Source organism: Phyllobates terribilis, unplaced genomic scaffold (genome assembly GCF_046119375.1).
Source record: "Phyllobates terribilis strain yellow unplaced genomic scaffold, ASM4611937v1 Scaffold_217__1_contigs__length_3308461, whole genome shotgun sequence".
Classification (NCBI taxonomy): Eukaryota; Metazoa; Chordata; class Amphibia; order Anura; family Dendrobatidae; genus Phyllobates; species Phyllobates terribilis.
In genome coordinates, this window is record NW_027362977.1 from 632,074 (window position 1) to 650,692 (window position 18,619).

The window sequence follows — 18,619 nt, forward strand, 5'->3', positions numbered from 1 at the left end:
TTAATTCTGAATTCTGTACCATACATAAGATTGCATCAGCCATCGTGCTGGGGCTTCTAGATGACATGCTCTATTTGTGTATTTTTAGTTCAGCACCATAATTAGAAGAACAGGTGCTATATGACAGGCCTATAAAAGCCCATGTTAGAGACGGGGGGGGTCTCTTGCCATTCCACAGGACAAGGATATGTGTGTAAACCAGCTGCTGATGTAGGCCCAAGGAAACCCATGGTGTCATCCTGAGACGTGCTGGACACAGACAGACGCAATCTACCATCCAGGATCCCAGGGAAAGATGGGTGAATCTCAATTATTAAGCTAATTATGGACAAATGGACAATCACTCTGTAACTATTTAATTATTTTATGTAATCATTCTTTTTAATGGACAATCCGAGAATAAATCGATACATTTTTTCATAAGAATATCGTGATGGTCATTAATCGATCACATCTGATAAGAAGTCCTCGATAGAAAAAATATACGGAAAGAAGTATTTTTTTACAACCATCAACTTAACACTCAACTACTCCTGTACTGAAATTAACTTTTTGGACACCTTCATTAAGCTACAGAACAATGAAATAGAGACATCCAATTAACCGTCCAACATACCTTAAATGGGTCAGTTCAGTTTCCATCCAAAACACATAAAAAAAACTGTATGGGCTAAAGCCAAGCCATCAGATACAATCGGATATGTTCCAACCCTATGGACAGAGACAAACACCTTAGTGGCCTCAAAAAGACCTTTTTGAACAAGGGCAACCTGGTGCCTCTAGTAGTCACCTACAATCCAAATTTGGCAGCGCTAAAGAGAGCTGCATGGAAATTACAACCTTTATTACAAAAAGATGCCCGGTTACAATCTATATTTCGAGATCTCCCACTTCTGTGTTTTAGGCAGTCCCCAAATCTAAAAAGCATCATTGTCAGAAGCTCCCTGTCCTCTCCAATAGCTACATGAACCTTTCCCTGCAACCAAAAATGTAAAACCTGTCCATTTATAATGACACTCAGGGCCGGAGTCAGCACCCGGCGCACCCGGGCAAATGCCGGGGCCCTGAGCAGGCAGAGGGGCCCACTGGCGGTCGCGCACCCCGCTGGGCTATGGGCGGAGGAGAGCGGTGTCAGTGCCCGCCCTTCTCCGCCGTTTGCTCAGGACCCCGGCAGCCGGATACTTACCTCTCCCCGTGCCTCCGCAGATCAGCTGTCTTCCTGCTCTGCGCTCCCTGTGACGTCACAGGTCAGAGGGCGCGGTGACGCCTTTACACCGCGCCCTCCCCTGAGCCGTCACAGGGAGCGCTGAGCGGGAAGACGCCGACAACGCTGGAGTCCCGGACCCGAGCAGTGGACAGCGGGCAGCGGGCGGTTGGTAGCAGGTGAGGAGACGGGAGGTAAGTATTTGATTTTTTTTTTTTTAATGTATGGAGGCATGGGGCAGTATAAAGAGAGGGGGGGCATCCTGCATGGGGCATTATAAAGAGGAGGGGTGACAGCCTGCATGGGGCATTATAAAGAGGAGGGGTGACAGCCTGCATGGGGCATTATAAAGAGGAGGGGTGACAGCCTGCATGGGGCATTATAAAGAGGAGGGGTGACAGCCTGCATGGGGCATTATAAAGAGGGCGGGGGGCATCCTGCATGGGGCATTATAAAGAGGAGGGGTGACAGCCTGCATGGGGCATTATAAAGAGGAGGGGTGACAGCCTGCATGGGGCATTATAAGGTGGGGAACAGCCTGCATGGGGCATTATAAAGAGGGGGGGCATCCTGCATGGGGCATTATAAAGAGGAGGGGTGACAGCCTGCATGGGGCATTATAAGGTGGGGAACAGCCTGCATGGGGCATTATAAAGGGGGGGGGGGATTCCTGCATGGGGCATTATAAAGAGGAGGGGTGACAGCCTGCATGGGGCATTATAAAGAGGGGGGGGATTCTTGCATGGGGCATTATAAAGAGGGGGGGTGACAGCCTGCATGGGGCTTTATAAGGTGGGGAACAGACTGCATGGGGCATTATAAAGAGGGCGGGGGGCATCCTGCATGGGGCATTATAAAGAGAGGGGGGGACATCCTGCATGGGGCATTATAAAGAGGAGGGGTGACAGCCTGCATGGGGCATTATAAGGGGGGGACAGCCTGTATGGGGCATTATGTGGGGGGTAACAGCCTGCATGCAGCATTGTATGGGGGCCAGTATCCTGTATGGAGCGTTATAAGGGGACCGGTATCCTGTATGGAGCGTTATATGGGGGCCAGTATCCTGTATGTAGTTTTATAAGGGGACCAGTATCCTGTATGGAGCGTTATATGGGGGCCAGTATCCTGTATGGAGCTTTATAAGGGGACCAGTATCCTGTATGGAGCGTTATAAGGGGACCGGTATCCTGTATGGAGCGTTATATGGGGGCCAGTATCCTGTATGTAGTTTTATAAGGGGACCAGTATCCTGTATGGAGCGTTATATGGGGGCCAGTATCCTGTATGGAGCTTTATAAGGGGACCAGTATCCTGTATGGAGCGTTATATGGGGGCCAGTATTCTGTATGGAGCCTTATATGGGGGCCAGTATTCCGTATGGAGCCTTATATGGAAGCCAGTATTCCGTATGGAGCTTTATATGGGGGCCAGTATTCCATATGGGGGCCAGTATTCCGTATGGAGCCTTATATGGGGGCCAGTATTCCGTATGGAGCCTTATATGGGGGCCAGTATTCCGTATGGAGCCTTATAGCATTATAAGGGGGGGACAGCCTGTATGGGGCATTATGTGGGGGGTAACAGCCTGCATGCAGCATTGTATGGGGGCTAGTATCCTGTATGGAGCGTTATAAGGGGACCGGTATCCTGTATGGAGCGTTATATGGGGGCCAGTATCCTGTATGGAGCTTTATAAGGGGACCAGTATCCTGTATGGAGCGTTATATGGGGGCCAGTATTCCGTATGGAGCCTTATATGGGGGCCAGTGTTCCGCATGGAGCCTTATATGGGGGTCAGTATTCCGCATGGAGCCTTATATGGGGGTCAGTATTCCGCATGGAGCCTTATATGGGGGTCAGTATTCCGCATGGGGCCTTATATGGGGGCCAGTATTCCGTATGAAGCGTTATATGGGGGCCAGTATTCCGTATGGAGCCTTATATGGGGGCCAGTATTCTGTGTGGAGCGATTCACCGGTTTCTGAGCTATTGTGGAATTTACAATAGATATCACTCATGTAATGTAAGAAGTGAAATCTTTGCATTGTACTATATATATATATTTCTCCGCCGTATCTTTGCATCATGAATCGTGGTATGTGTTAAAGGGGCCACTGAGACTCTTTCGCCCGGGGCCCAGAAAAACCTGGAGCCGGCCCTGCTGACACTGACAAGATAAAGATCCCAACTCACATCAGGACCCCAAGATCTCGGGTACTTTCAGCTGCATCACATGTAATGTACTTAATTATATGTACCAAATGTCCAGCTGGTGGTCTGTATGTAGGGGAGAGACAGGGCAAAAACTTAGAACAAGGATGAATTCTCATCGCCACACAATAAAAGAAAAAAGAATAGATCTACCTGTGGCCAATCATTTTTTTATCCCTGATCACAGCATCATAGACATGAAATTATACTAAAAATAATGAGTACATAATGGCCCAAATAAGAACATCAAGAATGTCCATGCTAGTGCTCAAAATGCAATTATGTTTATTAATCGGTTACATTGTGGACAGCTTATACAAATCTTGGAGACAATAATAGGATAAACAAAGGACTGAGCAGAGAGCCAAGGTAGGGGAAAAGAATAACACGAAGGCAACAGAGGGGAAATAAAGTGCATCTGGTACAGTTAAGGGTCCTTGTGCAAAGTAGCAAAATTGGGTCCCAGTATTATGACAAGGGTAAAAGAATCCGCCCCTATATCCCTCTCTAAAGTGCTAACAGGTCCCCAAATGTAAATTATTGCTCACCCATACTGTATCCAGAAGTCATGCGTCCCTCCATGTCAAAGTGCACCCCTGACACGTGTTTCGCTAGATGCTGCTTCCCGGGTCATGTGGAGAGGAGTGTGCAAATGGGGAGTTTTATAGGAGCGCCTCTGATGCTTAATTGGCATCACCGGCGCATGTGAGCTGTGTCAGGCCGGTAGAGGAGCAGTGAGGAGGCGTTTCCGAGTGGCCACGGGTCAGGAAGAATGACTTCCTGTTACGTCAGAGACACGTGACCAATCTGATGGAAGCCCCGCACACATGCTCATTCCCAGCCCCACAGCACCCATGCGCACTGCCAAATCGGCCATCTTTGTTCAGGGCAAGTTAAGGACAAAATCTGCTCTTCCCACCAATAAAAATAGACATGAAATTACTTGTATTGCAAGGTAACTTCAGATCTCAGAGAGACAGGAAAATGTGGAAGTACAAACTTATGACAATCTTTGACACACTCTGAGCTGGAATGAATGTGTCGCATGGATTTATGTCTTTCTACATCAACTAAGGAATGGGCTCCTCAAACCGTTTGGGGGCATCACAATCATGGACCAGACCTCAATCACAGGACAATAAAACTTTCACACTCCTTATCTATGAACTCTTCTAATATTCACCACCACAACTGCTTCTCCCTCTCCCATACTGATAGTTCTGCTTCACATCACTTGTCTTATCTATTGCATTATTCCTGTGCCATGTTGTGTATAAATATGTGACTCTGCAGGTTTTGTGTTATACTATGTCTGATGAAGAGACCTGAGTAGTCTTGAAAGCTTGAGATTTGTTACCATCTTTTCAGTTAGCTATTAAAAGGTATCAATCACTGAAGACTCTCAGATTTTAATATTTTTCTCCAAACAGCAATTTTAAGATCTCTCCACAGGTGTTCAATGGGATTTAGATCTGGACTCATCACTTCACAACGCTCCAGCACTTTGTTTCCACCCATTTCTGGGTGCTTCTTGAAGTATCTTTGAGGTCATTGTCATGGTGAAAGACCCATGACCTAGAATGCAAACCCAGCTTTCTGACACTAGGCACTACATTGCCACATAAAATCCTTTGGTAATCTTCAGATGATTACACTCCTGTCAGTGTATAGTGCTGTCTTCTACAGCAGTCACATCAGTGATTGATGTGGTTGCTGTAGAAGTGACCCGGATCGCCGTGGGATACACTGTATTACGTCACAATGGCGGACAGGTGAGGGATATGGTTGTTTTATATTTTTGTTTTTTTTCAGGAGACGAGGGCTTCAACGGATTAGGCGAAAAATAAATTATTAAAACCGTGTGCAATTTTATTTCAATAAAAGACTTAGAGATTCCTCTCCATTACTAACCTGGGCTTCATGTCAGTCACCAATACAAGGCTGACATGAACCCCAACCCTATTACCGCACTCGCCTGCGTTACATGGCAGTGGGAAGAGCAAGGCTAAGTGCCAGATTTGCCACATCTTATGGATGTGCCGTTTCTGGGTCCGCTGAGGGCTGATATTATTAGTTGTGGAGGGGGCCAGGATTTCAATTTCACTACGGTAGAAATAGTGTAATTAAGACCGACACCTCTTCCATTACAGCCAACCAAGGAGATGGAGACCTAACCAGGATTGTTCACATTTCCCTAAATTAGCACCTAACACCATCGAAGTGGCATCAATTTCATTAGAATAGAAGTAGTTTAATGGAGACCAAAACCTCTTCCATTACAGCCAACCCAGCAGATGGAGACCCAATAAGTAGTGTTCACATTTAAAAAAATTAGGGCCTAACACCAAAACAGTGGCACCAATTTCACTACAGTAGAAGTAGTATAATGGGGACCGACAACTCTCCCACTATAGCCAACCCAACAGATGGGAGACCCAATCAGGATTCTCCATATTTCCAAAAATTAGTGGCAGACAGCAGCAAAGTGGCATCAATTTCAGTACAGTAGAAATTGTAGAATTAGGAATGACACCTCTTCCACTACAGGCAAACGCAATAGATGGAGACTCAATTAGGATTCTCCACATTTCCAGAAAATTAGTGGCAGAAACCAGCAAAGTGGCATCAATTTCACTACAGTAGAAATAGTATAATTAGGAACTACACCTCTTCCACTACAGCCAACCCAGCAGATGGAGACTCAATCAGGAGAGCACCATCCTCTCCAGTCGTTCACCACGTGTCATACTTGTACTCTGTTGTGCTGGTGCATGAGCCAGACTAAAAAATGCGTGAAAGGGATCACAAAAATTGCTTCTGCCACTTACACTACTGCTACTGCTAATATTTTGGTGATGACGAATTGACGTGCTGGAGGTTGGAAGTGTAGAGCTGCGATGCACTCTGTGTGCTTCACTGCTGTCTTGGGGAAAACCTATCTTAAGGTTATGTAAAAGCGTGTTTCCATACTCCAGCATTCGCGGGTCCCTTTCCAGGGTGGGAAGCATCTGCCAAAATTTACTCTTATAACGTGGCTCTAACAGAGTGGCAACCCAGTAGTCAGCACTATTTCGAATCATAACTATATGGGAATCATGTTGCAGATAGTGCAGCAAAAAAACACTCGTATGTCGGGCTCTTCAATGAGTTTAAAGCCCATGCTGTGTTGGTAGCTGGGTAATTCTGATGCTTGCTTCCTCTGTCTCCTCCTGCTAAACACGAAAAACAGAGAGGGGATGATTATCCTCTTCATGTTCAGACTGTTGCTCGCCCCCATCACCTCTTCCTCTTCCATTTGTTCCTCGCCTCTTGCACCTTCACTAACAGTTTTTCTGGTATCACCAACCCCCCTCGATCGCAGTGAACCACCCTCCCTTGGCACCCTGAGATGTCTTCTAGTGTATGACGTTAGTAGCAGAAGAAAGTATTTTTTACTGTGGATGAGGCCGGTATAACATATGAGGTATTCTCCAAACTATTTCAAACTGAGATGTCCCCTGCTGTATAACATTAGGAATCGAAGAAAGTATTTTTTGACTGTGGATGAGGCCTGTATAACATAGAATATGTGCTCCAAGATATTTCAAACTCAGATCTAACCTGTTGTATCATGTTAGTCACAGCAAAAAATAGATTTTTTTTACCCTGCAGAAGCTCTGCATACAGCTGAATTTCACCGCCACTAAAGGACTAGGTGGCTTATAGCAGAGTGTAACACGTTGGTGACCGAAAAAAAAAAATTGTGGACTCTGGCTAGCAACAGAAAAAAAATATTTTTTACTCTGAAAACAGCTGAAGTTCACCGCCACTAAAATAGTAGCTTTCTTATAGCAGAGTGTATCACGTTTGCGACAGATAAAAATATTTTTTGTAGTTTGGCTAGCAACAGAAAAAATATATTTTTTTTACTCTGACAACAGCTGAAGTTCAATGCCACTAAAATAGTAGGTGACTTATAGCAGAGTGTATCATGTTTGCAACACAAAAAAATCTTTTGTCTGCTGTGCCCAGCAACAGAATTATTTTTTACTGTGCATACAGCTGAATTTCACCTACCAATAAATGACAAAGTGGCCTAATATAGCTTGCACTGTCACATTAGCAAACGAAAGAAAAGGTTTTTGTGCTCTACACTGACAAGCTCTGTAGATAGCTGAATTTCAACCCCACAAAATCAAAAGGTGGGCTACAAGGGCTTGCTTGTTTTATCACATTAGCAAGTGAAAAAACAGACTGAAGGGATACTTGTGCATACAGCACAATACAAGCAGTGCACAACACAGTTCTATGCCATGGACACTGCTGTTTCTGTCTGAATCTCAGTAATTGCACAAGAAAAAAATGTGCTGCAAGGTCGATTTCACAGGTAAGCAGCAGAGGACTTATCTACACTATTTGACTACCAAACAAGCGCCCATCTATCTAGCTAATATCTCTCAATAAACAGGAGGAGCACACTGAGCAGCGTCTGTCACTGGCAGTGACATGGATAAAATGGCGCCGAGTAAATATGGCCGCTCTTTATATAGAGAGGACATGTGATTTCAGCACCCAATGGCAGAAGCTCTTGTGCCTGGACAGTGTGAATGCTTCCAGCGCTCTGATTGTCTAGCCGCGCTTTCCTCACTTACAGTTACAGGGGGAAAAAAAAGATTACAAACGCGCTGCTGATATGTCCTGTTCTGAGCTATCACCAGCTCCTTCCTCATCTAACACATACCCCCGCTCATCATACACAAGCACTATGCTAGCCAAACTGTTAAAAATGCTGTAGCTGCCCGCAATCAAGTTCCCACACTTATTTGGCAAACGTTACCAATTTTCCCGAATTTAATAAAAAATGTTCATGTTTCCGATCACAAATTTGAATGTGCCATATTCGTGTCGAACTTAAGTTTGGAGTTCGGATTTCGAACATATTCGCTCATCACTACTTGTTAGCAACTGAAAAAAATAGATATTTTTTACTCAGCATACAGCTAAATTTCACCCCCGCAAAATGACAAGGTGGGATCTTATAGCTTGCTGTATCACATTAGCAAATGAAAAAAAAATATTTTTGTACTCTGCACTCAATTGCTCTGCATACAGCTGAATTTAAAGCCCACAAAATTAGAAGATGGGCTAGTAGGGCCTGCTGTATGACATTAGAAAGTGAAAAAATAGATTTTTTAAGACATACTCGAGCATGGAGCACAATGCACAACAAAGTCCTATGACATGGGCCCTGCTGTCTTTTTCTGGAACACAGTAATGGCACAAGAAAAAAAAATCTGCTGGAAGGTCGATTTCACAGACACACAGGACACTAGTTATCTAAACTCTCTGACTTAGAAACAACCGCCTATCTAACTAGCTAAAATCTCTCGGTATGCAGGAGCAGCGTCCAGTAGCAGCATCTGTGACTTGTTATAATCAGAAATGGCGCTGACACAACATATCCGCTCTTCATATAGAGAGGACATGTGATTTCAGCAGCCAACGGCACAAGCCATTGTGTCTGGACAGAGTGGATGCTTTCTGCGCCCTGATTGGCTAGTCGCGATTTACACACATAAAGTTAGGGGAAAAAAAAGGGTCAGCTCTTCCCAGCCCCTCCGTCTTCAAACACATCCTCCCGCTCATCATACACCACCACTATGCTAGCGAAAGTGTTAAATAATTTCACCCATATTTTCACCGAATGTTACTGATTTTTGCAGATTTTACGAAAAAATGCTTGTTTCCGATCATGAATCCCAATTTGCCATATTCATGCCAAATTTGAAATTGGTGATTGTTTTTCGAACATATTTGCTCATCACTAGTCATCAGACGTAATCCCATATTACTGCAGCAATAATCCTGAAATTTGGGGGGTGTATCAGATATTACACTACATTTAAATTCTGGCAAGCGTATGTTGGTCAAAAGTATTCACACTTGGTCACTGAAATATACCATACAATTAGGCGACTGCATAAAAACGTGGCCATCAGACGTGATCCTATATTACTACGGTAATAATCCTGAAATTTTTGGAAGCACATCAGATATTACACTCCATTTAAAGTCTTGCAGGTGTATGTTGGTCAAAACTATTCACACTTGGTCGCTGAGAAATACCGTACTAGTAGGCGACTGCATAAAACCATGGTCATCAGACGTGATTCGATATTACTGCAGTAATAATCCTGAAATTTCGGGGAGCGTGACAAATATTATAGTCCATTTAAAATGGGCAAGTTGCGTGGCAAGGGACGAGGAAGTGGACATGATGGTAATGGTGCACACAGAGGCCAAGGCCACGGGCAAGATAAAATTGTGCCTGCTGAGGGAGCACAACAAACACCCACATTATCTCGAACTAACTTCCTGTCCGAACTTCTAGGGGGCCACAGATCAACACTATTGAAGCTAGAGCAGTGTGAAAAGGTTGTTTCTTGGATAGCAGATAATGCTTCCAGTAAGTTTGCCACCACCACCACCCTGTCTTCCACATGGTCTCATCTCAGTAGCCGTGAGTCTGGACCACATATTCTTCACACTGATTCTCCTTCCTCCCACCATGCCGAGTGCCTGGTAGACAAGTGATCCCACACTTGGACACTCTGAAGAGCTGTTCACTTATCCATTTATAGTTTCGGGCCTCTTGCCCGGCCCAATTCAAGAGGGGCTACAGGAGATCGCATGTAGCAATGCCCAAATATTTTAACAGCCACGGTCACACAAAGTCAACAGTGGGAAACTGTCGCAAGAGGTGGATGATGATGAGACACAATTGCCATCAAGTCAGGAGGTGGCCCAGGGTGCGTACGTGGAAGACAAGGTAGTGGACGACAAAGTCACTGACCCAATCTGGCAAAGTGACATGCATAACGAGGACAGCAGCACAGAGGGGGAGGGAGGCGTAGCACCACAACAGGCAGGAACAAGCAGTGGGGTGGCCACAGACACAAGGCGGGCAACTGCTCCCGGAACACTAACACAAGGGAAGTTGCCAGTACAACTGTTAGTTCTTCCAAAGTCTGGCTCTTTTTTAAAGACTGTCCAGATAACCCCAAAAGGCCATTTGCAACCTCTGCTATGCCAACATCAGCAAGGGTTGCAAAACTACAGCCTGACCACCACCAACATGCTCAGGCACATGACAGCAAAGCACCCAACTAGTTGGCCGAACGCCAGGGTACAGAAACAGTGTCTGCGGGTGACACCACTGCGTGTTCCGCTGTTGTATGTGCACGCCAAGCCTCCGTCCATGATGCAGGTGAAGATGCCTCCTGCCCTGCACCTGTCGTTGCAGACTTGCAACCGTCAGCGTCCACGTCCTTGTCCCAGCACAGCGTTCAGTTGTCCCTACCCCAGTCCTTTGAACGCAAGCGCAAATAAGCAGCCAACACCCCACAGGCCACACTACTAAACTCACACATTTCTCAAATGCTTGCACTTGAAATGGTGCCTTTTCGGCTCATGGAGACAGAATCTTTCCGCAACCTGACGGCGGCGGCCATCCCTCTGTACTTGGTCCCAGCCGTCACTATTTCTCCCAGTGTGCTGTCCCTGTATTACACAAGCACGTGTCCCAGAAAATTATGCGTGCCCTCAACAATGCTGGGAAGGTCCACCTAACCGCGGACATGTGGATACGTGCTTGTGGCCAGGGATGGTACATCTCGCTGACGGCACACTGAATTAAGATAGTGGAAGCTGGGACCCAGTCGGATCCTGGTGCGGAATACATCCTCCCGATGTCAAGGATTGCAGGCCCTGGGTCAATCAGGGTTGCCCCCACATTGTACAGCTCCTGCACCTCCTCCTCGGCCTCCATCTTCAAAATGACCACATCAATCGCAAGCTGGAAGCACTGCCTCGGCCAAGCGGCAACAGGCTGTGCTGAAGCTAATATGCTTAGGTGACAAACCGCACACCGCTGCAGAGTTATTGACAGCTGTAAAAGAGCAGGCAGATCTGTGGCTGTCACCGCTGAACCTACAGTCAGGCATGGTCGTGTGTGACAATGGCTGGAACCTGGTGGTTGCTCTGAAATGAGGAGAGCTCACACACGCATCATGCTTGGCCATTGTGCTGGCCCATATGCCGATGTGCTTCCAGCTCACCGACTGGTGTGCCATGTCGTCACGCATTGAAACTCAACATTGCACATGTTGGGAATTATTTGTAAGCAGTAGTGGGCAGTTGTTGAGTAGCAGCTTCAACACGCCCGTTGGCATTCAGGTCATCCTCCGCACATAAGAACTGATGAGTGGGCATAGATGTCAGACATCTGTGTCGTCCTCCAAAACTTTGAAGACTCCAAGATGGTAAGCGGCGATGACGCCATAATTAGCGTCACCATCCCGCTTCTCTGTCTTCTGAAATGCTCGCTGCTCACAATTAAAGAGGCACAGCATGATCATATGGAGCAAGGAACCATACAGGCTGATGCCACAAAGCCCAGCCTCATCTCATCCCAACTCGGATTGGGTGCTAATGAGGAGGAGAAGCTGGTTTTGTGCCCTACAGACGGTATTACCCACATGACATTCATACCGTTTATTCATCGTGGATGGCCTGAGGAAAGGGAGAATGAGGAGGATGAGTAGGGGAGCATGGACAGTGGTCTTCTTGGTCAGGACAGGGAAGACTTGGCTGTTGGCAGTCCGGCACACATGGCTGAGTTTGTGTTCCTCTGCCTTTCTCATGACCCTCGTGTTGTACACATTTTGGCCTACAGTAATTACAGGTTGGTCACACTTTTAGACCCACGTTACAAGGAGAACTTTCTATCTCTCCTTCTCGCGGTGGAGAGGTCTAGTAAAATGTTTCAGTACTAGAAGGTCCTTGTTTCGTAATTTAAAAAAAAATTCACATCTGAAATTGCTGGCGGCAGAGGTCACAGTACCTTGGACAACCAAGGAGTACAGATGAGAGAGACACAAATATGATGCGCGGGTTACTTTGACAAAAAAGAAAAGTTTTAGAAGATGCTGAAGGACTACCTTGGCGACTGTACCAGCGTCCCGGTGCCTTACAACTATTTGGTATCCAAGCTAGACACATGGCATGAACTGTCTCTCTATGCCTTGGAGGTCCTGGAGTCTAGCATTTTGTCAGAGATGGTTTTTAGTGTCGCTGGGGTATTATAAGGCGCATCCACCTGTCAACTGAAAATGCTAATAGGCTGACTCTTATAAAAATGAACAAGGGCTGGATTGGACCAGACTTCTCATCACCACCGGATGATAGCAGCGGAACATAAAGTCAAATCCAGTGGCTTTTTTTGGGGGGGTCTATTCCCATGCACCTCTTCACACCCAGACATGGGTATACTCTTCCTGATTTTGTCTATTTTCTGTTGTCCTCCTCCTTCTCCTTATCCTCCACCTCCATATCACCAGGGTGACCGTGAAGCAACACCCACATAATTTTTTTGTAAGGGTTTTTATGATGCCCATAGGAATATTTTTTTAGAGGCCTACCTCTAACATTCTGTAGGTTATACAGTATGTTCATGTATACCCCACAGGGATAAAGGTTTTTCAGCCAATGCACTTAGTGCATGGGCATTACCAGTATAGAAGACCCGCTCCTTAACAATGGTAACAATTTTTTTTAATGAAGACCTCCTCTAAGTCTCTTTAAAGGTGTACTGGGGTTTTTCCAAAATTTGGGCAGCCCTTCCAGTCACTGCATACGCAATAACAGTATAGGAGACCTGCTCCTTATTAATGGGAAATTTTTTTTTAACTGAGGCCCTTCTCTATGTGTCTTCAAATTGGCATTGGGTTTTTTCCAAAATTTGGGCAGCCCTTGCAGTCACTGCATACACAATAACAGTATAGGAGACCCGCTCCTTTATAATGGGGACATTTTTTTTACTCAGGACCTCCTCTATGTGTCTTCAAAGGGGTATTGAGGCTTTTCAAAATTTTGGGCAGGCCTTGCAGTCACTGTATATGCTATAACTGTATAGGGAACCTGCTCCTCAACCCCTTTCTGACGCAGGGCGTAATAATATGTACCTGTGCCCTGGGCCTTAATGACCAGGTACGTATTATTACTCCTCATTGATCGCGCCCGTACAGAGGCTGTGCGGGAGTGATCGCCGCCGGGAGCCAGCTGCAGAGGCATGTGACCCAGGCGCAGCTGGCAGGGGGGCGCAGTCGGGCAGTTTGATGTGTCTCCCCCGGCGGCTGCGTTCTGCCGCCCCCCAGACTAGGAGTTGGCCATTCTCTGAGCAGAATGTCAAGCTGACACTGGCTCAGAGAAGCTGCAGCGTGCTGGCTCCCAGCGTTGACGCTCTGACCTCAGGGTCAGGTCATGTGATCACGTTGCTGACACCACTCACCGGGGCTGCAGCTGCAGAGGCGCAGATTGGTGGAAAGTGCTCTGTGCTTCAGAGCTGAAGACACCGAAGATGGAATGGAGATGAAGATTCATTGTGGGGGGTGATTTACTATGGAGGTGATTTATGGTATTGCTAAGGGATGATTTACTATGGAGGTGATTTATGGTATGGCTAGGGGGTGATTTACTATGGGGGTGATTTATGGTATGTCTAGGGGGTGATTTACTATGGGGGTGATTTATGGTATGGCTAGGGGGTGATTTACTATGGGGGTGATTTATGGTATGTCTAGGGGGTGATTTACTATGGGGGTGATTTATGGTATGGCTGGGGGGAAATTTACTATAGAAGGAGATTTATTGTATGGCTGGGGTGATTTACTATGGGGTGTGATTTACTATGGGGGTGGTTTATGGTATGGCTAGTGGGTGATTTACTATGGGGGTGATTTATGGTATGGCTGGGGGGAGATTTACTATAGGGGATGATTTATGGTATGGCTGGGGGGAGATTTACTATGGGGTGTGATTTACTATGGGGGTGGTTTATGGTATGGCTAGTAGGTGATTTACTATGGGGGTGATTTATGGTATGGCTAGTGGGTGATTTACTATGGGGGTGGTTTATGGTATGGCTAGTGGGTGATTTACTATGGGGGTGATTTATGGTATGGCTAGTGGGTGATTTACTATGGGGGTGGTTTATGGTATGGCTAGTGGGTGATTTACTATGGGGGTGATTTATGGTATGGCTAGTGGGTGATTTACTATGGGGGTGATTTATGGTATGGCTAGTGGGTGATTTACTATGGGGGTGGTTTATGGTATGGCTAGTGGGTGATTTACTATGGGGGTGATTTATGGTATGCCTAGTGGGTGATTTACTATGGGGGTGATTTATGGTATGGCTAGTGGGTGATTTACTATGGGGGTGATTTATGGTATGGCTGGGGGGAGATTTACTATAGGGGGTGATTCATGGTATGGCTGGGGGGAGATTTACTATAGGGGATGATTTATGGTATGGCTGGGGGAGATTTACTATAGGGGATGATTTATGGTATGGCTGGGGGAGATTTACTATGGGGTGTGATTTACTATGGGGGTGGTTTATGGTATGGCTAGTGGGTGATTTACTATGGGGGTGATTTATGGTATGGCTGGGGGAGATTTACTATGGGGGTGATTTATGGTATGGCTGGGGGGAGATTTACTATGGGGGTGATTCATGGTATGGCTGGGGGGAGATTTACTATAGGGGATGATTTATGGTATGGCTGGGGGTGATTTACTATGAGGGCAGATTTATTGTGTGGCTGGGAGAAGATTTAGTGTGAGGGAAGATTTATTGTATGGGTGGGGTGATTTAGTGTGGGGGGAGGGGTGGGAGAGATTGTGTGTGTGGGTGAATGGTGCGGACACAGAATGGGGAGGATGGGTGCGTACGCAATATGGGGAGCGAAGGAGGGAAATGTATACGGACACAGTATGGGGAGCGAGGGTGATGTGATGTGTGCAGACACAGTATGGGGGATGTGTGAGGGTAAATATATGAGGAGACAGTATGGTTTACAGGGGGATGTGAGAGAAGACAGTATGAGGAGGGGAGGGGGAAATAATGGGGGGAGAAAAGTGTGAGTGGGCACAGAATAGAGACTGAGTAGTGTTGGGGGTGTAGTATGGGGTAACAGTGTAAGGGCACATCCAGGAGAGGACAGTAAGCCAAGGAGGGAGAGCTTGCAAAAGGCGTCCGACCTCAACTCCTATGCTGTGGCTGCCACAGCTGTGGGGGAGCCAGGCGCCATTTAATTGTATTATCATTGTATGTTCCAAAATGATACATAGCACTTCAATAAGACTAGAAAGTTCATAAGTCTGTGACATAAAATATCACAGACAAAGAAGAGCTCGGTGATCATAAGAAAATTCTAATTTTATTAAACTACAAAATTAAAATGACAATAAAATCAGGTAAAAAAACAAGGATACCTCAAAAAAGTGCCGGCCATTAGATTGTGACTATCAGATTAGTAATATGCAGAAGTATAATAGGAAAGAATTAATAAATTCTTAAATGCTAGTGCAATATATTCTCCCTATATGTTAATAATTACCCGCAGTTTATATATCATATAAAGTATTTTTTCTATTGATCCACTATTTCTGTTACATCACAATTAAGCCCCACATAGGATCCTTATCAGGTAAACTTATTTCACTTGAATGAACATAGGGAGTAGTCAATCTGTATACAAGTCTGCCCCCTTTTAACCCGACGCGCGTTTCACCGCTCTGGCTTCTTACTGGGGGTGTGTCTTAAGTGGGGGGCATAGCCTGGTTAAATATGTCACTGGACCAATCAGCTACAGATACGTTTTTACTCAATCGGCCAATAAAAAATGTCATCTGATGTCATGAAGTGGGTGGTGTCGTTGGCGCATGATGTTCCTGTGCCGCCTCATAAGGAAGTGATCTCCTTCATGTGCGAGGTGAACCACAAGCAGGATACGCAAGCGGTTACTATGATACCCACTGAGTGAGGTCTATGAGGTCCTCAGGAGACGCATGCGCATTACCGCCCATTATTACTTAGATGGTTCTCTGCGCTGGTTTTATATATGTTTGGATATTGACAGGAGAAGAAGGGAGATATAAAAGAATTATACGTATGAGAATGTTTGAATTACCAAAATAATCCAGATTATTTAGTATTTTTTGAATACTATATATGTGTTCAGATTACTAGAAATTACATATGTTGTTATAGCGTATACCTATCACTGTGAAAACTGTACAACTAATTTAAACAAGAAGAGCCCATGGGAGAAGAGTATTATTATACTTATTGTCTGGATAAGTGAAATTAGTGTAGGAAAAATAATTTGCCCAAATGTGTGAAAAGAAATTGTGACTAAGGGAGTATGAGGGAAATGGCGTGTGTTAACCAACAAATATGGAGAGGAGATGCCGAGAAACTGTAAGAAAAGTGCAAAAATATACAGACGTGTAGAAGTGATGAGACGGGAATAGTGGAGAAAATAGAGAAAAGACTTTATGTGATTTATAAACTGCGGGGAATTATTACCACACAGGGAGAATATATTACACTAGCACTTAATCATTTATTAATTCTTTCCTATTTTACACATAGTTCTGCACATTACTAATCTGATAGTCACAATCTAATGCTCTGCACTTTTTGAGCTATCCTTGTATTTTACATGAATTTATTGTAATTTTTATTATGTAATTTAATAAAATTAGAATTTTCTTATAATTCTAGAGCTCTTCTTTATCTGTGATATTTTATGTCCCAGACTTATGAACTTGTCATTTATTTGTAGCCCAGAGCTAATAACACTGGGAAATCCTGACAGCCGGCACCGACTGACCGGACAAAGCCTTCACAGCAGAGCTCAGACGACCATGACAGCCGGCACCGACTGACCGGACAAAGCCTTCACAGCAGAGCTCAGACAACCATGACAGCCGGCACCGACCGGACAAAGCCTTCACAGCAGAGCTCAGATGACCATGACAGCCGCCACCGACTGACTGGACAAAGCCTTCACAGCAGAGCTCAGACGAGTCTCATCCCTATTGTTATTCCGTCCATGTGTCGTCATCATGTCCGGATTTATCAGCAATGTACAAAAGGTAAAACGGTAAATATTGTAGACGTAACCGTAAGAAATATATATATGTAGGGTCAGTATGTATATATTCTGTACTGTATGTATATATACATTTATAGAGATAAGTGATATAGTAACACCGCTCCGTTCCGTACACTTCGTACACGTGCGGCTCCGCTCCGTACACCTCGTACACGCACGGCTCTGCTCCGTACACCTCGCACACAAGCGGCTCCGCTCCGTACACGCGCGGCTCCGCTCCGTACACCTCGTACATGCAGGGCTCCGCTCCGTACACCTCGTAGACACGCGGCTCAGCTCCATACACACGCGGCTCCTCTCCGTACACCTCGATCACACGCGGCTCCGCTCCGTACACCTCGTACACGCGCGGCTCAGCTCCGCACACTTCGTACACACGCGGCTCAGCTCCGTACACTTCGTACACGTGCGGCTCCGCTCCGTACACCTCGTACACATGCGGCTCCTCTCCGTACACCTCTTACACACGCGGCTCAGCTCCGTACACCTCGTACACGTGCGGCTCAGCTCCGTACACCTCGTACACGTGCGGCTCAGCTCCGTACACGTCGTACACGTGCGGCTCAGCTCCGTACACCTCGTACACGTGCGGCTCAGCTCCGTACACCTCGTACACGTGCGGCTAAGCTCCGTACACCTCGTACACGCGCGGCTCCGCTCCGTACACCTCGTACACGCGCGGCTCCGCTCCGTACACCTCGTACACACGCGGCTCCGCTCCGTACACCTCGTACACGCGCGACTCCGCTCCGTACACCTCGTACACGCGCGGCTCCGCTCCGTACACCTCGTACACGCGCGACTCCGCTCCGTACACCTCGTACACGCGCGGCTCTGCTCCGTACACCTCGTACAAACACGGCTCCGCTCCGTACACCTCGTACACGCGCGGCTCCGCTCCGTACACGCGCGGCTCCGCTCCGTACACCTCGTACACGCACGGCTCCGCTCCGTACACCTCGTACAAACACGGCTCCGCTCCGTACACCTCGTACACGCGCGGCTCCGCTCCGTACACCTCGTACACGCGCGGCTCCGCTCCGTACACCTCGTACACGCGCGGCTCCGCTCAGTACACCTCGTACATGCGCGGCTCCGCTCCGTACACCTCGTACACGCGCGGCTTTGCTCCGTACACCTCGTACACGCGCGGCTCCGCTCCCTACACCTCGTACACGCGGCTCTGCTCCGTACACCTCGT